Below are 20,144 nucleotides of genomic sequence, written 5' to 3'. Positions count from 1 at the left end.
AGATGTATATAGTGCCTGAGGGAAGGGCACACAGAAGGTGTGGTGAGAAGTGCTGCAACTCTGTCCTGTTGGTTCTTGGCTAAAAACCTGTGTCTTTCATTCCGCAAGTTAGTAGAAAGTACAGCTGAAAGAACCTACCATGTTAATAATTCTTCGGCCAGTGATAGCAGAATGAATTCTGCAAAAAGGACAAATCGGAATATAAGTGGAATTAGCTGAAACCAGGTGAAGAGGCAAAATAAGTCTCCAGAAACCAAAACTCAGACTATGATTGCCGTACATATGTGCCAAAAAGCAAGTCTGGATAGTTAAGTTACTATCTGTTTAAAAATTATAAGAGGATATATGTAAAAATTTCCATGCAGCTTACCATGATATGAGCTTTGAAGAAACAAGATGCTATCTTGCTTGCTATTTGAAATGTGGGTATGTGGAATATTTTTGGTATCCGTGATAGAATAATGATACCTTCCCCCCAAGATGTCCATGTCCTAATCCTCAGAACCTGTGAATATGTTGCCTTACATGGCAAATGAGACCTTGCAGGTATAAATTAAGAATCTTGAGATGGGAAGATTATCCTAGATTATTGGGTAGGCCTAATGTAATCACAGGAGTCCTCTTAATGGAAAGAAGGAGGCAAGAGGGTCAGAGTTAGAGAAAGAGATATGACAATAGAAGCAGAATCGGAGAGAGAGACAAAGAGACAGAGAGAGAGAGAGACAGAGACAGAGACAGAGACAGAGAGAGAGGCATCTTTTCAAAGATGCTAAACTGCTGGCTTTCAAGATGGAGGAAGGGCCTATGAGCCAAGGAATGCAGAAAGCCTCTAGAAGCTGGGAAGACAAGAAGAATTCTCCCCTAGAGTCTGCTTTCTTTCTAAGCAGCTCTGCTGACAACTCAATTTTAGGACTTCTGACCTCCATAACAGTAATAAATTTGTTGTTTGTGCTACTTTGTTATAGCAGCAAAAGGAAACCAGTACAGTCCCCATGAACCTGCTGAATGGATTTAATGTCCAGTTAAAAGGTGTCTAGTTAAAAGTGCATTAGGTATGGGGAAAACAATAAGCTTCTATAAATTGAATTTTCTAAGGCCCATTCTCTAGGCTTTTTCCGTGATGTCATTTGGAGGTACCTGCTATGGTAAGAATTAAGAAAGCCTATGTATTATAAATTAAAATCATGGGAAATTTCAACCCCATCCCCAGCACTACTTACCAACAATACATTCTGTGGGAGTATAAATGTTTACAGGAAGAGAGGATTGTAGAGTGTGAATAATTTTTCTAACAACGATAGCAGCTAACATTTGAATATCACAGGTTGAACACTTGACCAATATCAGACTATTTTTGACCTACAGAAATGGCAATTTCATACGTTTCAACAAACCTAATGTTATCTCATTTAAACCTTCTAGGACTTAGATTTTTAAAAAATTTTCCTAAGATAATATAATTAATAAATGTCAGAGCTGTATAGAATTTAGACTAATAAAATGCTTATATCCAACATCTTCAGGTAAAAATTAGATTAAATACCAACTGGCCAAAAGTATATTAGCAGAGTTGAGGATACAGGCATGTGTCTCATGTGCTATTACAAAAAGTGACAGTTTGAAAGTCCTGAGAAAGCTGTTGGGTGAAGTGAGCATAACCCAAATAGACAGAGACGGTGATTAAAATGTGCTACCTAGCATCTTTGTATTCAAAAGAGCTTATAACTACCATAGAGGAAGATGGGATAGCATAGCGCTTTTGAATGGTATTGCTTAAAAAGATCCTTAGCCTCTTTTGGTTTATGGCTCCCACCGACAGTCTGATGAAACCTGTGGACCCTCTCCTCAAAAGAGGACACAGTACCTTTTCAAGGGATTCATAGACTCCCTAAAGCCTACTATTCCTGGATTGTAATTGTGTTCTAAGAAAAACACCGTGTGACTAGTCTGACATGATTTGAGACCAGAATTGTGCAATACTTTCTTAGCACATGATTTTGGACCAATCTTTAATGTACACGGAGGTCCTGGCTTTTAATTAGTAAAATTACTACTTCTGATGATAATATGAAAGGAAAGTACATTTTTGTTTTTAAAGCATTTCTAGGTGCATGTAAACGACCACTGGGATGAAGAGCTCTGGTACTGTCCTTGTTTACTGTTCATTCTATTATCGATTAGTCATTAATTTATTCATTCATTTAGCAAATATTTATTGAACCCCTACTGTTCTAGGCACTGGGAATATAATAGTGAGCAGGACTCAAAAGTCCTATTTCATCATGGAACATTTTAGTTAGAAGAGATAGCTAATAAATATGTAGATATACTAACACACTCTGATGAGTGACATGAAGAAAGTAAGAGTGTAACCTAATACAGATAGCATGTAACGAGATGGCCTCTGGCTGAGACTTCAGTGATGTTACAAACCACCCCATATGAAGATCTGGAGGAACAGCATTTCAGGCAGATTGGAACACCAACTGCAAAGACTTTGAGACTAAAATGAGCTAGGCATGTGAATTATGAAAGATGGTCAGTGAATAAGAAGTATATTGGAGACGACGTGATCAGAAAAGGAATCAGGAACCAGATCACACAGGCTTCGTGGTGATAAGTTTGGATTTTATTCTGGTTGCAGTGGGCAGCCTTTGGAGCTTAATGTAGTAGGATCTGATTTTACACTTAAAGAAATCATTGTAGTTGCTGTGTAGAGAATGGCGTGGAGGGAAACAAGAAGTAATCCTAACTAATAGTTATGAAAATGTCCAAAGCTAAAGATAAGAAGTAATCTCATGCCAATGTAATCTATAGCCTCATGGAGAATTCGAATGGTCTTACATTAAGCAGCCAAATAAGCAGAAACTGATTTGCAAAATGTAGCATCTCCTACGTCTTTGGTCTATTAAAGGATTGTTTTACCCCAAAATCTTCTGCCCAAAAGGAAGAGGAAAAGGAAATGTGAGCAAAGTCCAATGATGTTTGCAAATAAAGAGTTGTTTGATAGGGAGAGGATTAGTAAAGTAACTGAGAAACTCACAAGCAGACAGGAACCTCAGTCGGTAAGGAAGTTACTGAGAGTTTGGGCCCATTTTGCTAACATTTATCACAAGTAGGCCTCCTCTCCTTCCTGAAACCTGCCTAAGATCACAATCATCTAAAATTTTCTCCTGCCCCTTTTGATTATAGGTTTAAAAGTCCTGCTTCTTCACTAACATTCACACCTTGAAGTAATCCACAGAGATCACTGCAGGGATTGGGAGCAAATGTAATTCGAATGGACATTAGGAAAGGAAAAAATTCTGTTATATGTATAGATGTTTCCCAATAGAATTAGAAGATTAAGTTTAGGGGTAGATATTAGTGCACTTTATTGAAGCTTTAGTGAATTGCCAACATTGCTCGAAAGTTTAGTTTTATTATACTTTGTCAACCAACTGAAATTCTTTAGTAATTGGCAATGCATAATAAACACACCCAGGAATAATGGCCTGTATAAAAATCGTGTTTTACTGTTAGCTTAGACAACTTATTTTCACTGATAAACAAAATTAATTAATTATTTCTCAATAATATTTATAAATAATACAAATTGGTAAATTATGCAATTATACTTAAAAACATATCTAGAAAATAATTTAGAAGGCAAGGAACAAGAGCCTTTTCTAAAGGGGAACCCTATGAGACTATAGGTTACAGCTTCAGGGTAAGTGTGAGGACATGAGAAAACTGCATTAGAGTTAAGGGTAACTAACAGGAAGTGATTTTTATAATCAGAGTTCCTAGAACCTAGACCTCGCAAATTATATTTCCAGAGAAACATGAGCATAATAGTATAGAATAGCCTTATTCCATGGACTAAAAACAATTAGGTATTATATATGAAAGACATGTTGCAAATATTACAGGTATGGAGGGTATTTAAATGAAGTCTTAACCACTGATTATCATTATTATTGTCGTTATTTTACCTAAAATTGAAAATTTCTGTAATAGAATTACCTGCCCTTCTGCCACCCCAGTCTTTATGCTGTTTTAAATCCTTCCTTCCCTTCAGTTCCCAAACTGCCCTTTCTCTGGGGAACAGAATATAAATTATCCTATCTAAATTTCAATAATGACTATTTCCACATAAGAGTATATCAAAGCTGAGAAGAGAATATAGAACTCTTAACAACCAGTACTATTCACACCAGCTCATCTGCTATCTCCTAATAAAACCGCTTGTTAATCTTCCCTGATTTGTCTACATCTTTCAGGTAATAAAAATGTCTAAACTATAATGCATTCTTCCAGAAAAGATAATCAGGTAACAATACCTCTCTACTCAGTGACACAATGTCCCTTTGTATCCAGTCCTGAATTGGATTGACATTTCTACCTGATACTTTACATCAAAGGTCATTTTGCTCAATTCGCTCTCTGCTCTTTTTTATTGTCTTCTGGTATATCCCTAATTCTCAAAAAGATTTCTTCATCCCTAGCAGTATACTGAGAGCTTCCAATTTCATTATCTCTTTGGTATATTTCATTAATTATTAAGATCTCTCTAATTGTAAGTTCTCTTCCCAGGAAAGTGTCTCATCACTAAGGATATTAATAATCAGAATATTGGAAACACAAAAAGTATAGTTAAGTTGGACGTAACCCTGAACTGCCAAGGGAAAAAAGAAATCCCAAGTAGAAAGAGCTCTCATAAGTATTATGATTTCATAAGGGCCAGTCATACTTAGTAAATTCTCTTAAAATAGATTGAGTCGATGAGAGTAAAAGATTTGGTTTTCTTCATTTATTTATTTTGAGCCATTCAGCTCATACAGGTGGAAAACAGTTTCTGAGGCAAGACCAACTTGTATTTCGTGACTTAATATAGATGCTGCTTCCTTACAGGTATCTTTTACTGTCTCTTCAGTTTTAGCTATTTCTACTTTATTTTCTTTTTTAAAAAGCGTAAAAATATTCTGATCTAATAAAATAACAATTCTCAAATCTTATTTACTAAAAAATAAATTATAGTCATTAAATGACTATCAAGGTTATTGACAAAAAAAAGGTTGGACAGAAATTAAAAATCAAAGGTACACAAGGAAATAACATCACAGAAATATGAAGATATTATACCTTTTCTAAAATCTAAAAGCCCTGAAGACATAGCATTGCTACTAGAACTAAAGGAGATAGAATCAAAAGAGAGATCACAAGAGAATATCCAGCTTTAAAAAAGATGTCTGAGAGCTGAGGGAGAGATATATTTTGGATTAAATTTTCATAGCAATAGAACATTTACCAAGGTATGAATAGTCTATAGAGTGTGAGTTATCCTGTTTCCCAAGGAGATTTAATAGTAAACGCAGATGAGATTGGGGGAGTAGGGAGGATTTAAAGGAAAAGGTCAATATAGGTTAGATGAGGAAATAGACCTGTTGGGAGACGTTTAGAAAACCATGAGTTCGTACTACGTACTACTGTTTATCTTTATCCTACTTCATGTAAACAATGCAGGAACAAATTCAGAAAAGAAGTCTACAGGAAGGAAACAAACAGTTAACTTTTCACTGGCACGCTTATTCTGTTTTTTTGTTTTTGTTTTTGTTTTTATCATGTTTATATTGGATAGTGGGATATTGTTACCTTCCATTGATAGAGAGGATAAAAAAGAAAAAGGAAAAGGAGTGGAAAGCCACAATACCTATGTTATCTCCCAATGTATTTTTGAATGATTCTCATCCAACTTTCAGTTTCAAGCTGCTTAAATCCATCTCACTGATGGGTCCAAATCTAGTGCTCACATGTTTGGGACAATTAAAGTCAGCAGGATCTGTGGCTCCCTAACCCAGGCTTTATTGTAGAAGGGGTAAACAGCCACTTGTAATTTAGTAAGTGCAGGTCTTTCATGATCCACATACCAGCCCCACTGAAAACCGATCAATTTCTGTGCTTGGCAGTGGCATTCATAAGGCCCCTATGGAGCATTATCCCATGCCTGAGGGTCATTACTCTTCCACAGAAGCACTGACAGTTGTGATGAATGGCAGTACCTGGGAAGAGGAGTGTTTGGATGTTTAAACAGATTACATTTTCCTTTTAGAGCAGTAGACATTAGATCACATCTTAGACTGTCTACCCATGTGGTCAGTGAGAATGAAATCAGGGCATATGTGAACTAGTGAGATTCAGGTGTAACAATCATTTCTGTTGGCGAAAATGGACTTGACTTTGCATCCTGTCATGATATTGTATGTGCTGCAGAGCAACGAGTGATAGCCATATACAGCTGCTGAGATGCTGGGCTGTCAACAGGCATGAGATTCCGTCGATCACTATTATCTACAACAAGACTCATTACCTGCCAGCCAGTAAACATCCCATTTACACCATCTGCAATGAATTAAAAAGTGACGAAAAGAATCAGGATCTGTTTGAGTTGCAATATGATTGTCAAGTTGATTTTCATCTCTGGAAGCCCTTCAGTTCTTTGAGAGACTTTGGGGGAAATATATGATGAAGAAACCCAGGAACAGCCTGGCAGTGACAACTGTTACTGACAATTGTCAGGTTTTTAACCAGGAATTTACAAATACAAGTAGTTTCTTAAAGTGTAAGAAAAGTCCAGGCCTTTGTCAATTCTCCTGTTTAGCTCTTCCTTCTCTCCGGTTTTCTGATGTGCTGGAACTGGGAATCAGCGTTTGATACTCCTAAATTGATGCTGACTACAGTGAGAAATATTTCATAAAAATGTATGTTTCAACATAAACTCTTAGACAAAGCTGCCACTGTATCCAAAGAGGAGGTGATGATTAGTTTCTAATTTACACGTGCAGTGATTTCTTTGGCAAGTGCGAATTCCATGTCCTACGGTAAGGTTTTCCGTAGCTGTTCTTACTGGAAGAAGTTACTGAGGTATTAAAAAGATAACAGAGGGCTACTGGCAATTGAGCCTGTTTTATTTATATATGAGCAAACTAGCTGTCTATCAAGATTACACGTGTGGGTCGTCCAGTGGTAGAAACTACAGAGCAAAAGATCAAGTAGAAGTGTCACATACAAACCACACAATAGCAGGAGGATTTGACATTTATTCAGATGCATCCTCTTTTATTAGCAGAATCTCTTTATTTTTTCACCTTTCTTTTTCTTCATCATATATTCCAATAACAAGGAGATGAGCTTTCATTCTTAGCTTGAAGATAGATAGGGGTTCTTGGTGTTGTCCAAGGTATTGCTCTGAGGAAAGAGACCAATTCTGAAATGAGGATATTGAAGATAAGCCTTTCTGAAAATAGCCCTGGCTACTCGATAGTATTTCACTCCCAGAAATCCATCTCTTCCTCCCGCAAATTGCCCTTGTGGTAGTAATATAGAAAGGAGATTATATATTATCTCATCTCCTTACGGAGGAAAGGACAAGTGCTATGGGAAAGCTTTGTTTCTTTTAATCATTCCAGGCATCCCCTGCCTTCAATATTTCATTAAAGAGGTCCTTAGTTGCCTTTAGAAAGACACTCTAGTGAGAGAGGAAGAAACAGAGTAATGAGAGTGACGGCCCTCCTCTGCAAAGGCTTTCCAACCAGGAGAGAGAAACTAGCTGTGACCACCGCTCTCCACCATCCTCAAATATGTGAATCAGACAAACATAGAAAGGTTGTGTGAAGCTATGAGTACCTCTTCAAAATTTTGCTTAGTAAATAATCTATCTGATACTATAATTTAGCAGGGGACATCATCTTTTTACCACAGGGTCACATGTATGTTTTTAGGGGGAAAGACACAAACCTCTATGTAGAAGATTTTTAGGGCTACTGATTTTAATCATGCTAAAAATAAGGAAGAGAAATGTTAACATGCGGGAATAAGGAAGCTATTTTGCAGAACCTAGCAAGAGAGTGAATGAGTTTCATTCTCCTTTCCTCTTCTCATGTACCAAATCCTGAACTTGTACATTGTGTTAATTCCATTAGGGCAAAGTTAATTGCTGATGGGTTTATATAGAAGTGTAGATTTTGCTTCTCTAGGAGTAAAATCTGATTATATTTGACTTGTTTCAGTCCCGAACAGCACATTTTCCAAACTGTAAGTAGAAAGAATGTACAAGATTATACTGTAAATGTATGGTTTTCATTTTAGCTAATCAATTTGACCAGCCTAATACTAAGTTTGGGTTAGGAAAGCTATAATCTATCTCTAATAGCATGAGTAGAGAGAAACTCGGGTATTATTTCTAGTTGCTCTCTCGGCAAAACGCCATACAACTGTTTATTAAATTAACCTGGGTTTGCAGAAAAGAGGATAAATTTTTGAAGCTACATTAAGGACACCTCTTGGAGTGACCCAACACAAGTATTCCAGCTTAGACTTATTTATCCATTCATCCATTGATGGATACCCGGGTTGCTTCCATGTCTCGGCTACTGTAAATAATGCTGCAGTGAGCACATAGATTCACATTCTCTTCAAAGTAGTGTTTTGGATTTCTTCAGATACATATCCAGAAGTGGGCTACCGTGTCCTTTTTTGTCGTTGTTATAGCCTTTGTTTTAAAGTTTGTTTTGTCTGGTGTAAGATTGCTACCCCAGCTTTTCTTGGTTTGTTTGTTTCCATTTTCATGAAATATCTTTTCCATTTCTTTACTCTCAGTGTGTGTGTCTTTCTGTCTAAAGTGAGTCTTTTGTAGGCAGTATGCATAAAAGTCTTGTTTTCTTATCCATCAGCCACCCTATCTTTTGATTGGAACATTTAATCTATTTACATTTAAAGTAATTACTGATAGATATGTAGTTATTGCCATTTTATTATTTATATTTTTTTATCATTTTCTTCTTCATAAAGAAGTCCCTCTAACATTTCTTGTAATGCTGGTTTGGTGGTGATGAACTCCTTTAGCTTGTTCTTGTCTGAGAAGTTCTTTATTTGTTCTTCAATTCTAAATGATAGCTTTGCTGGGTAGAGTAATCTTGGTTGGAGGTCTTTGCTTTTCATCACTTTGAATATTTCATGCCAATCCTATCTGGCCTGCAAAGTTTCTGTTAGAAATCAACTGACAATCTTATGGAGCTCCCTTGTCAGTAACTAACACTTTTCTCTTATTGCTTTTTAGATTCTCTGTTTTTAATCTTTGGTATTTTAATTATGACATGTCTTGGTATGGACCTCTTTGGGTTCATCTTATTTGAGACTCTCTGTTTTTCCTGGACTTGTTTGTCTGTTTCCTTCACCGGGTTAGAGAAGTTTTCAGTCATTTTGTCTTGAAACAGGCTTTCAATTCCTTGCTCTCTCTCTTCTCCTTCTGGTATCCCTATGATGCAAATGCTGGTACACTTGATGTTGTCTCAAAGGCCCCTTAAACTCTCCTCATTTCTTTGAATTCCTTTTTCTTGTTGCTTTTAGCTACCTTATCTTCTAAATCGCTGATTCAGTCTTCTATTTCATCTAATCTACTGTTAATTCCTCCTAAGGTATTCTTCATTTCAATTATTATATTCTTCATTTCTGACTGATTCCTTTTTATGTTTTCTCTCTCCACTTTTATGTTTTCTATCTCTTTGTTAAAGTTCTCACTGAATTTATCTACTCTTCCCTGAGTTCGCTAAGTTCAGTGTTTTGAACACTGCATCTAGTAGATTGCTTGTCTCCATTCTGTTTAGTATTTTTTCTAGAGCTTTGTTCCGTTCTTTAAATTGGGACATGTTTCTTTGTCTCATTTTGGCTGCCTTCTTGTATTTGTTTCTATGTATTTTTTATAGTCGCTATGTCTCCTAGTCTTAATAGAGTGGTCTTAGGTATTAGGTGTCCTTTGGAGCCCAGCGGCATAGTCTTCCCTGGTCACCTGGGCCGGGTACTGCAAGTGTGTTTCTTGTCTGGGTTGTGTGTGTCCTCAGCCTTGGTTGCTATTTGCACATCAGTGGGAGGGTTTGAACCTTGGGCTGATTGGTTGTGAGGACTGGCTGTGACTACAGTGGAGGAGCTTTTATACAGGGGCTGACCCTGTGGAGCAGGATTTGCTTTAGCAGGGCTCTCGTGCCTGCCCAGTCTGCCCTTTGGGTGTATTGCCCTTAAATGCAGCTCTAGGTGGTACTCCAACTCCTTCTGAAGCAGGCCACCAGACATGCCAGCCAGGGGCCCCACCACAGGCCCATTTCAGCTGTAGCCTGTGCCCTGCCCAGGGCCAAAAATGGTAGTGTTCTTAAAGTCTTACATATGTCACTAATTTCCAATTGCTTTGGCAATATTATGGTAAAGTCTTGGACAGGATTGCCTCTCAAGTCTAAATGCCCAATTAAACATGAGCTATTACTTCTAGTTGCTCTCTTAGCGAAAACACCATATAACTGTTTCACGAAATAAACCTAGGTTTGGAGAGAAGAGGGTAAATTTTTGAAGCTACGTGAAGACACTTCTTGGAGTGACCCAACATCAGTAGTCCAGCTTGGACTCAATTGTTTATGTCCATAAAAAAAAAAAAAAATGTTGAAAACAGTAATTCTGAGGGCAAAAATGGAACACAAAGTAATAGGCACAATCTTCACATGCATTAAACTTCCAAGCTTTCACCTTGATTATAACCAAGCAAGCAGAAACAATATTGGAATACCTAGCCTTTGTATCGAGCTTCATCTTACTCTATCAAATACAAGAAGGGTGTGTGTGTGTGTAAACAACAAACATGGATCAAATTGCCTGGTATAGCAGCCAGTGGCCACATCTGCAGCAAAAGCTATGTGGGAGCTCCTAAAGCTCATAACCATGGCGTGAACCATAATTATATTGTTTAGAAGTCCATGTCAGAGAAAAAAGCTCTTTTGACTTTAACCATTTCCCCATTAATTTGGGGGTGTTTGGAAACATGCCATTTTGATCTAATGCTGTTTTCTTTATTTGCTGCTTGTATATACCCTTATCTTAATTTCCATCAAATTTTATCTATCCAAAGGCCCACCTCAAATACCACTACCTTTATGAAGCCTTTCTTGCCTGCTGCTCTCTACCTTTCTCATGCGGCAAGAGTCACTGATTTCTCCTATAAACCTGCTACCCCAACAAAATTTTTGGTGCTTCTTTTGTGAAACTTAGTGCTTAATTTGCATCATCATCTATAATTTGTCTAATCCATCTGCTAGGTGTAAATTCTTTAAGTGAAAGAAATTTTCTCAGTATAATGTCTTAATTATAGTAGGTTCTCAATAAATTTTATAATTTGAATTCCTTTCACTGTAAACAGGAATTTTTTTTTTATAAATTTCCATACTACTTAGAGAAGGACAGACTAATAAATAAAAGCGTCTCTAATTTTCAAAATTAAAAATACAATAAATAAAAATAATTTTTAATCCTTGGGAATTTACAAGCTCCCTTTGTTTCATATACTCAGGTATCTTCTACTCCAGATCTTCTTTAAAATAATTTATCTTAGACTCTGTATGTTCAAAAGATAACTCATAAAATGTGACTTTATAAAAGAGAACAAATATACAAGTGGAAGAAAATAAAGGGAGAAAAAAATGGGACCAGAAAATTAGAAGCTGTAATTTTCTTCCTAAAGGTTGGATGAATGTCTTTGAAGACAACGAAATATTAAAAATGAGAAAGCTAAACAACACACCTATTGTCTTCAGAGCTTTCTTCATAATTAAAGAGGATATAGTATTGAGGAATTAAAGTCTTCTCTGGCTTCATGCTTACAGAAAGCTGTAGACAAATCAATTTGAAATTTGAACTTCAGTCGTTCACAGTGAATGTGAATCATTTTGATAAATGTAGATGCAAGTCAACAACCAAACTACGGAATAAATGATGTAAATACAACTAACCACTGAACCAAAATGTACTCAGGAAATACTTCAGTTGCATCAGAAAAACAGGATAGAATGTGATAAGTGAGGGGGAAAGCAATAAAGAAACTATAGTTATATAAAACTAGAAAAAATATTTTATGGAAGGAAAATTGAGGAAGGACAGTGATAAAAGCAAAATAGTAGATATGGGGTAATTGAGGTCAGTCACTCATGCAAGAAAAATGTCAGACACAGGGTATACTTCTTAACTGAAAAGTTCACCAAAAGTCTAATATCAGCATCAGTTTAAAAAATATCAACTTGTAACCCGTTATGAAATCAACCCTGTCCACTGCTTTCTAGGAAAGATTATTCTTAGGATGATGATTAGAGAAATGAAAACAGAGAAAGGCTCAAAGGAGGACAGTAGTAAATTGTTTATGTCCTAAATTGGGCATCATTAGCACTTTTATAGCTTGGTGGAAATTGCTGTGTGAAAGCCAAATTTCTGCAAAAAGAAAATGATGCCGTAGTAGAGAATGGATTGTACTGCATAGAGTTAAGACATGAGAAGCCATTGTGGTACCAGCAATAGTACCATGGTGAAGAAAAAATTAACAGGGAAGATATACAATGAACATTTAACAGGATTTTGCCATTAATTTGACAAAATGTTGGTAAAGGAAGTAGAACTATAGGACTGAAAATAATCGTTGTATATAATTGTCTCACTCTACTAAGTAATGTACTGCAAAATTAATACTGAATTCATCTTAAAGAAAATATTTAACACATCAGCACACAAGGTGACCTATTTAAGAAAAGGTCTCTTTTATAGGTATAAGGACTGATGAACAAGACTATCTAAAATGAACACATAAAATGCTCTTTAGTTGGACAGATATTTGGTGATATTTCATAAAAGAATTTTGTTTCCTTCAATAAGAGGAACATCTGCCATTATATAGAATAGCTATAGAATTGTCATCCTTCATATTTTCTCAGTAGCAAAAGGACAGAAATAAATATAGCAATACATCGGTATATTAAGAGACTTTCATATGTTTGTTTATTTCTTTGGATACTTTTTTTCTTTAACCACTGTGAAGAAGTTATTTTCTTATTCATACTAGTTTTCTTCAAAGTAGGTTTTTAGGTCTTAATACTTATGAAGAAACAAGATTTCTACATCCATTTTATGTACTCCTTTTGCTTTATATTAATATTTAAGAAATAATGCAGCCATGTCTTTAAAACTTGATTTCCTTTCTGAGACTTACTGATCTCCTGAGCCTCTTCAGTTCCTTAGATATCAGTTGCATGAGAGAAGCGAGATGATGTAGGAGATCAGTACTGCAAGTCAACTCTCCACAGATTTCCATCATATCTGAATTGAGGATGAACAGCCATCGGATTCCTGCACAGTGCTTTGTGCAAAATAAGTGTGAATATCCCTTTTTATTCTCATCCCCAAACAATCAGGAATCCACAATATAATTGATGGTAGTTCCAAGACCATGGCCACAAGGCCAAAATCTGAGTGAAGCATAGAATATGCACATATACATTTATCCTTTCCAGAGAACCACATGGTTTTCGATCAGGACTGATCTTAATGGAAATTAAAAACTGGTGTAACCCAAAGCCGACTTATTCACTGGCTTCATTTAAATGCATAAATACCATTTGAGAAAAAAGAAGATATCCAAGTACACTAAGAAAAATTACTTGATTAGAAATTGTATTGAGATGGCACATCTATCACTAATGAAAGCACCACTGTGTCAGTAGTCTGAGAATTACAAACAATAAAAAAGTAATATAAAAAATGAAAACGCACCCTTTAAATAATTCTGTAACGTGGTTTAAACCATTTTCCATCAGTGACTAGTTTTCTCCAAAGTAGATTTTTAGACTTTTCTGTCTCCTTATTGTAAGCCGTACACACTCTGCTCGTAAACCTTACACATAGTAGGCACTTAATGAATACCTACTTAATAAAGAATTGGGTAATGGAATGGAAGTTGTGAGCTCTTATATAACATTAAGAAAAAGGAGGCATCCCTCCTAAATCTGCGTGTTTATAGTTTGTGTGCACGCATGCACGCGCGTGCGTGCACACACACACATACACACACACACACACACTCCTAATCATTTGGATATTCCATCTCTGCCTGAAGTATCTTCCACTTCATCCATATTTTTTTTCCCATTCACCATTCATGGGATCCTTTCCTCAGGCCCTATCACTAAGATAATTTTAAAGTCTCTTCTTTTGCCCTTCACTTCCATTCAGTCAGTCACTAAATTCTGCCAATTCTCCCCCCAAAATGTCCTTCATTTGGCCCCTTTCTTCTCTTATTTTCAGGATCTCACAGTGGGTCTTGGAAAAGATGACCCTTATCTCCTGTCTGAACCACTAGAAATAGGCCATCCTTCCTTCAGGCTGTTTTTATAAAACAATCCTTTTAAGCATCTGAAATAATTGCTCCCATCCATCATTTTCCTCATCTCGTTTCTTGGCATAGTATTCTACACTGCTTCTTTTTTACCTATAGATTAAAATTCAAATTCCTCATCTGGTCCTAAAGCGCCTCTACTACCAATTATTCTCCTTGGTCTCTTTTTCTTCCCCAACTCCAAGGTCTCCATTAAGTTCTGTTTCCCCTAAAGTAGAATCAACAAGGCTTTCGTTTAGTATCTTGGCAAACTTTATGAGCCAGGTGAGTTGGTTCTTTATAGGGTTTTATGCACCTGCAGTGACCCTCCTGCTCTTGATTGCCCTGCTTTTTCTACCTCAGCCAAGTCTGTCAACTTGCTCTTTCCCACCTCTGTGCCCTGGTTTATGCTCGCTCTCCACTCTGTGATGCTCTTCTCTTTCACTTCGGGAAATGTATATCCATCACTCCCTTCCACATTCTTTTTTTAAAATTTTATTTATTACACTAATGTCTTTATATTTTCTGTGTACTCACTTTGTGTTGAGCTGTATATGTTAAGCAGTTTTGCCTGTATACTTTTTGTTGTTTCCTCATTCTAAGCAAGGTTATAAACATCTTAAGGCAGTAGAGAGCATTTCCTTAAGTATGGTACAGAATTCTCCACATAGAACTTCTTCAGGAAATGTTTGCTGACTTCTTAATGAAGCATGTGACCACTAGATCTCAATGAAACATTTGCATTCTCCATTTATGATAAAAAATAATTGTAAGTTGTAAAAGGACTCACTGCACATTCGAAACCCACTGGTCCATGCCAAAAGCTTGAAAATGTTTGAGGAAAGGTAAAGCACTCAGAACTCTTATACAGGGTATTTAGTTGGAAGGCCTTGAATGTCGTCAACCATGTGAAGAACATCAAAAGACCTGTGTTTCCTGGACAAGCAATAGTTCTCAGAGGCAGTGGGCCAGGCTTGCCATTCGATAGAGGAAGTTTGCCAAATGTTGTCATAATATTCAAATGGGTTTGTCCTTAAATGAACACATCTGATGAGCATCCCCACCCAGGCTGCTCTCTGAAGATGTAAGTGGGCAACAAAGCACAAGTGTGACTCAGTCTGCTGCCAGAGACTGACTGGCTCCAAAAACATCCACACCCACCACTCTACACTGCAAAATGTACTATTTTACTCTAGTTGTGCCAGCCCAATGTTTGAGAACTATCAATGAATCAGTCAGGGAGAGAGGCCATCAAGATCTTTCCTGTACTATGGATCTCGAAAATTCTTCATTAGAAAATTTTAACTGACTCTCTGAAGGTCCCATCAGGACAGCTATTATTATGTAAGAAAACTTCCTTCAGATGCAATTTTAGCCCACCTAATAAAATCTGATGGCAGCACATGGTTTGCCTCAGGGCGCATAGTTTCAGGGTTAAAGAAGACCTAGAATTAAATTTTATATCTTGCTCCCAAAAAAGACTGTCTCTTGAGAGTATATGGAAAGGCCTCCTGTGGCCATGAATTAAAGAACCATTTTACTGAAGATGGTTTAGATCTAAGATTTGAAGAGATCATTACTTTAACTAGATGCTTGGATTATGTAGTCTTAAGTAACTGATGAAGTAATGAAGACCCCCTTCCTCCACATGGATAACGAGAAGACTATTGAGAAGCCCTTGGTGTTCCCACTATAGATTCTCAGTGATAACCTTTTAACTGCCTCATAGCTAACCTCTACCTTCCTGCAATGTAGGGATTGTTATCCCCAATTCACAAATAAGAAAATTGAGCTGAAAGTGATTAAGCAGCTCGCACGCAATGGTGTATAACTAATAAGTGGCTTTGGTAAACACCCGGATTTCTCTGGTGCCAAAGCCAGTGCTCTTAATCCCCACCACTGCTGCCTTATAATGACACAAAGCACATGAAAGCGTTTTTGAAAACTATAAAGAGGTATACAGATGGTAGTTTATGTGGGAGACAGAAAGTCCCGAGAAGGACAATTTCCAGATTATCCTTAAAAGAGAATAAATCATTTTAATTTGGAACAGTCTAAAGATTCTAACAGCCCTTTTGGTTGTATACAAAAGGCCATAAGTTGTCCTTCTGTGGCATCCAGAAGCATCCAGTAACAACAAAGTTCATATTCCTTTTTGACTAGGCTAGCCAGGAGCATAAATATTGATAACAGGTTTTTCCTCCTTCGTATAGGGGAGCTCTGATGGATAACGCCATCTCAAGGAGAAAGTAGAGGTGTGGGCAGAATTCTTGTATTTTAATATTTGCGTCGACTTCATGAGCCATTTCATTTCAGTTTTCTGACATGGTTTCTTCATGATAACCGCATGAAATACGTAGTCATTCTTCTAAATTTATTGATGGAGTAAAATTAGCTCCTAGGAATACTATCTTCCATGTTCTAGACACTAAGTAAATACAGACTGAATGAATGAGTCACGGACAGTTTTTGACATAGCTGGGAGATACTCTACATTTTCGAAAATCTGTTTTTTAAGAACGCTTCACATAATTTTATTGGCCTTAGGTTACGTGCCTTTTTATGAAATAGACTTCTTACCCCCAATCGTTGTGTTTTTTATTGATCCATTTTTGTTATTCAAAAATGGCTATAATTGGTTCCCCCAACTCTACCCACAATGAATTAAAAAATACTAATTAAAAAAATGGCTATAGTTGGCAATTCTCAGCATTTTAGCAAGAAAATAATTTGTAAACAAATACTTACATGATATAAATAAACTATTATTTCGAAAATTCTTTAACAAAATGAAACTTAAATGATCAGTATTTTGAACTTCTCTGTAACCAAATCCACTAAGCCCAACTATGGCTAGTCTTTTCTTAATGTTAATAGGAGATAGTCTTGAGCATTATCTGTGAGAACAGAAACCTGGACCCTCTTGTTACTGCTTTGCCCAATAGGTGCTCAATAAATAGTGGCTGAATGAATTAATGAATGAATTACCTCTAATTTGTTTGTCATTTAGTTTTGTGAGGTTTCCTGGAGTGGAGTGGGAAGTGTTTCAACTAACATTTACCTATTTTTTGAGATTTTTCATGCTTACTCTCAAAGGATAATTTTTGTATGAAAATCTTTAAAGAAAAAAACTTTAAAAGTTTTTGAGTTAAGCATTTATGTAGAGAATTCTTCTCTGTCTCATAAAATATTCATTGCTTTCATTTTTGTTTTTATGGCCATTGAAGCCTTAACTTCTTTCTTGGTCTTAAAAGTGTAAACTATTATAAAAATATGTGGATGTTGTTAAAAGCTTGGGGAATATAAGTCATTGGGTGTAGACAGGTAAGATTCTTGGCTTATTCTGGAAAACACCCATTTTCTAATAGAATTTGTATTAGCTAAAGGTATTATAGTCAATTTATTCATTGTTGTTAAGAAAATGAGCTATCGAGAAGTAGGCATCTTGGTCTACATCGCAGAAGTTAGAGGTGGTAAGTGGTGCTGTACTCATTCATCCAACTCCCCTCTGTTTGGAACCTCATCTACATAATTGATTTAACTAGGGAGAACCAGTAGGACTCAGAAATTATTGGTTATTTATGTTTTTCGGCGTACGATATGCGTGTGAGATTTTTTGGTTTCCATAATTATTATCGGTCGCGATTCATGGTTTCAGTGTAGATCTCTCCACCTTTCATCTAAACCCATTTGTTTCATTGTAGTACTCCCAGGAGCAAACCCTGGCCGTGAATGGGCCAGGAACTATGCAATAAGTTATCAGTCTATTGAAGAAAGATATTGAAGAATAGGCGTTTATACCTTTGGAAAGGAATTTGGCTATGTTATTCTGAATGGGTCTGATTCGCCTGAACCCTGGCCGTGTACCTCATTGCCAGAGGAGAAAAACCAAGTTGTGGAACGCAAGTATCTTTTGTGTACCAGTCTGCTAGACCTCAAACGAGATTACAGTTGACAGAGAAAAACAAATTTCCTTTTCATTCCACAAGGTAACTTAGCTGCTTTCAGATGCAAAAGCCCTCCCCACCCCCCACCTCCATTCTCCCTCCTTTCCCCTCTCTCCTTTAATTCCTGTTTGGAATAGATTCCTCCCAAATGAGGATAATCCTGCCTTAGCTGTTTACTTACTTGGTTACCTTCCTGGACTCTGCACCGTCCACAACAGGCTTTGCTGCTTTTATTTGTTCCTGCCAGAATGCACTTAGGAGTTTTTATTATTGTTATGGTTGAGGTGGCACTTTAGCTTTAAGCCTTTATATTTATGGTTTGTAACTTTCTCTCTAAATTGCATGTTGGACTAGAATTTGTCAAGCATATTCTCTATTTAGATACAAATGTTTCATAAAATTTGAAGAAAAATATTGGACGTGGCAGCCCAATATCCAAGAATTCATTTCACTCACCTGCCTTCAGAGTTAGCTGATATATCTTGATGCCTCATGTATTGAACATATCTGGGTTCTCAGTAATAAGCCATGGATAAGTACCCAACCTAAGGAAACTATTATGGGGGGGGGAGAGGAAGGGGGTGGAATCTACGTATCTTTCAATAAAATGAATTTAAATCATCATTGTTTTGTGTTTCAGAAATACCTTTGGACAGCTAAGTGATGATTAAATTATGATTATTCATTCTTTAATGTTAATAGTTATATGGTGCTCTAAATGCAGAGAGCTTTGTAAAACCCGTATTACATATATTACTTCATTAATCTTCATAACAACCTTACGAAATAGGTATTATTACTCCGATAATAAGATTCAGAGAGGTTAAGACATTTGCTCAAAGTCCCCTTGGTTAATAAGTTGTAGCATTAAAAGGATTTGAATCCCAGTCTACTCATCTCTAGAACTTCTCCTTGTTCTACTAGATATACCCATAAACCTAAATATTCTGAGTTACTCTATCAAGTAATAGTCCCACCGGAACACATTTTCTCATATGTTAAAAGAACACATGTACTATCACAGCCCACAGGTTGTTTATTTCATTTGTTTATTTTTACATAAATTCTCTTTCTTTCTCCAGAAGATGGCTAGTTTGTAATCAGAAGTAGAGGGTAAAGGACTTATAGGGGAAATGGACAAATTCCTGAACAGGAATATAGTAATCGCTCAAATGGGGCATCGGAATTTAAAAATAATTGTGCTTTTTGAGTATTGTTGATTATGTAAAACTCTAAGCAGACATCTACAAGTTGAATCTTAATCTATTGTGTTTTATATTCTTCCCTAGGAACGCTATCTCAAATACATTCAGATTAAACAAATATTGTAGAAATCAGGTGAGAAATGTTATAGAACTGACAAAGAGTGGCACTAGAAACCTTCATTATAAATTTCATGACTTTTGTGCAATTAGAAGCTGAACCTTAACATTGCATTAACTTAGCTTTTTTGCATTTAATTATAGATATTGGGTTAAAGCTATGGAAGTTAATATTTTAAGCCTCCATTAATGGTTATAATCGATTTTTTGTATTTTTTTCACCATAATAATCAAAAGAGCATTTAACCTGGACAGGAAATAAATCTAGGATTCTAGAGATTAATATTAAATCTGCTAATGTATTGTCCTACCATTCCCTGGAAGCCTCGGTTATCTGATGCTATATGCAAGAGCTTACAGGTGACGAGAGTTTCTGGAAAATGGCCGAGGCTTCAATATTTCTCTTAGAATTGTCATAGTAGCATTGTTTTTTTAGTTTCACAGTGGGATTTATTTTAATCAAATGGAGGGTGGGGATTCAAAGATAAAAAAAAAAAAATCAACGTAAAAACGAAAAGAATTGCTTAATTTGTAAATTTAACCCTGTATCATGATTCTTCATTAGGGATATTTGCGATACTGATTCGGTACCAAGCACAGGGGGCAAATGGGACAGAAAGGGCACTAACTATATTGAAGATGGCACTAGAAATTTGGAGGGCT

General features: G+C 36.4%; 1 protein-coding gene across 19 annotated transcripts in view; it reads left to right on the top strand.

Moving 5' to 3' along the window:
• ZBTB20 (zinc finger and BTB domain containing 20) overlaps positions 1 to 20,144 on the top strand; it is a 396,848-nt gene that overhangs the window by 185,367 nt on the left and 191,337 nt on the right. The gene's annotated exons all lie outside the window — the stretch shown is intronic.

Source organism: Pteropus alecto, unplaced genomic scaffold, assembly GCF_000325575.1.
Source record: "Pteropus alecto unplaced genomic scaffold, ASM32557v1 scaffold270, whole genome shotgun sequence".
Lineage (NCBI taxonomy): Eukaryota > Metazoa > Chordata > Mammalia > Chiroptera > Pteropodidae > Pteropus > Pteropus alecto.
Note: the sequence above shows the minus strand (reverse complement) of the source record. Positions and strands in the feature narration are given on the sequence as shown.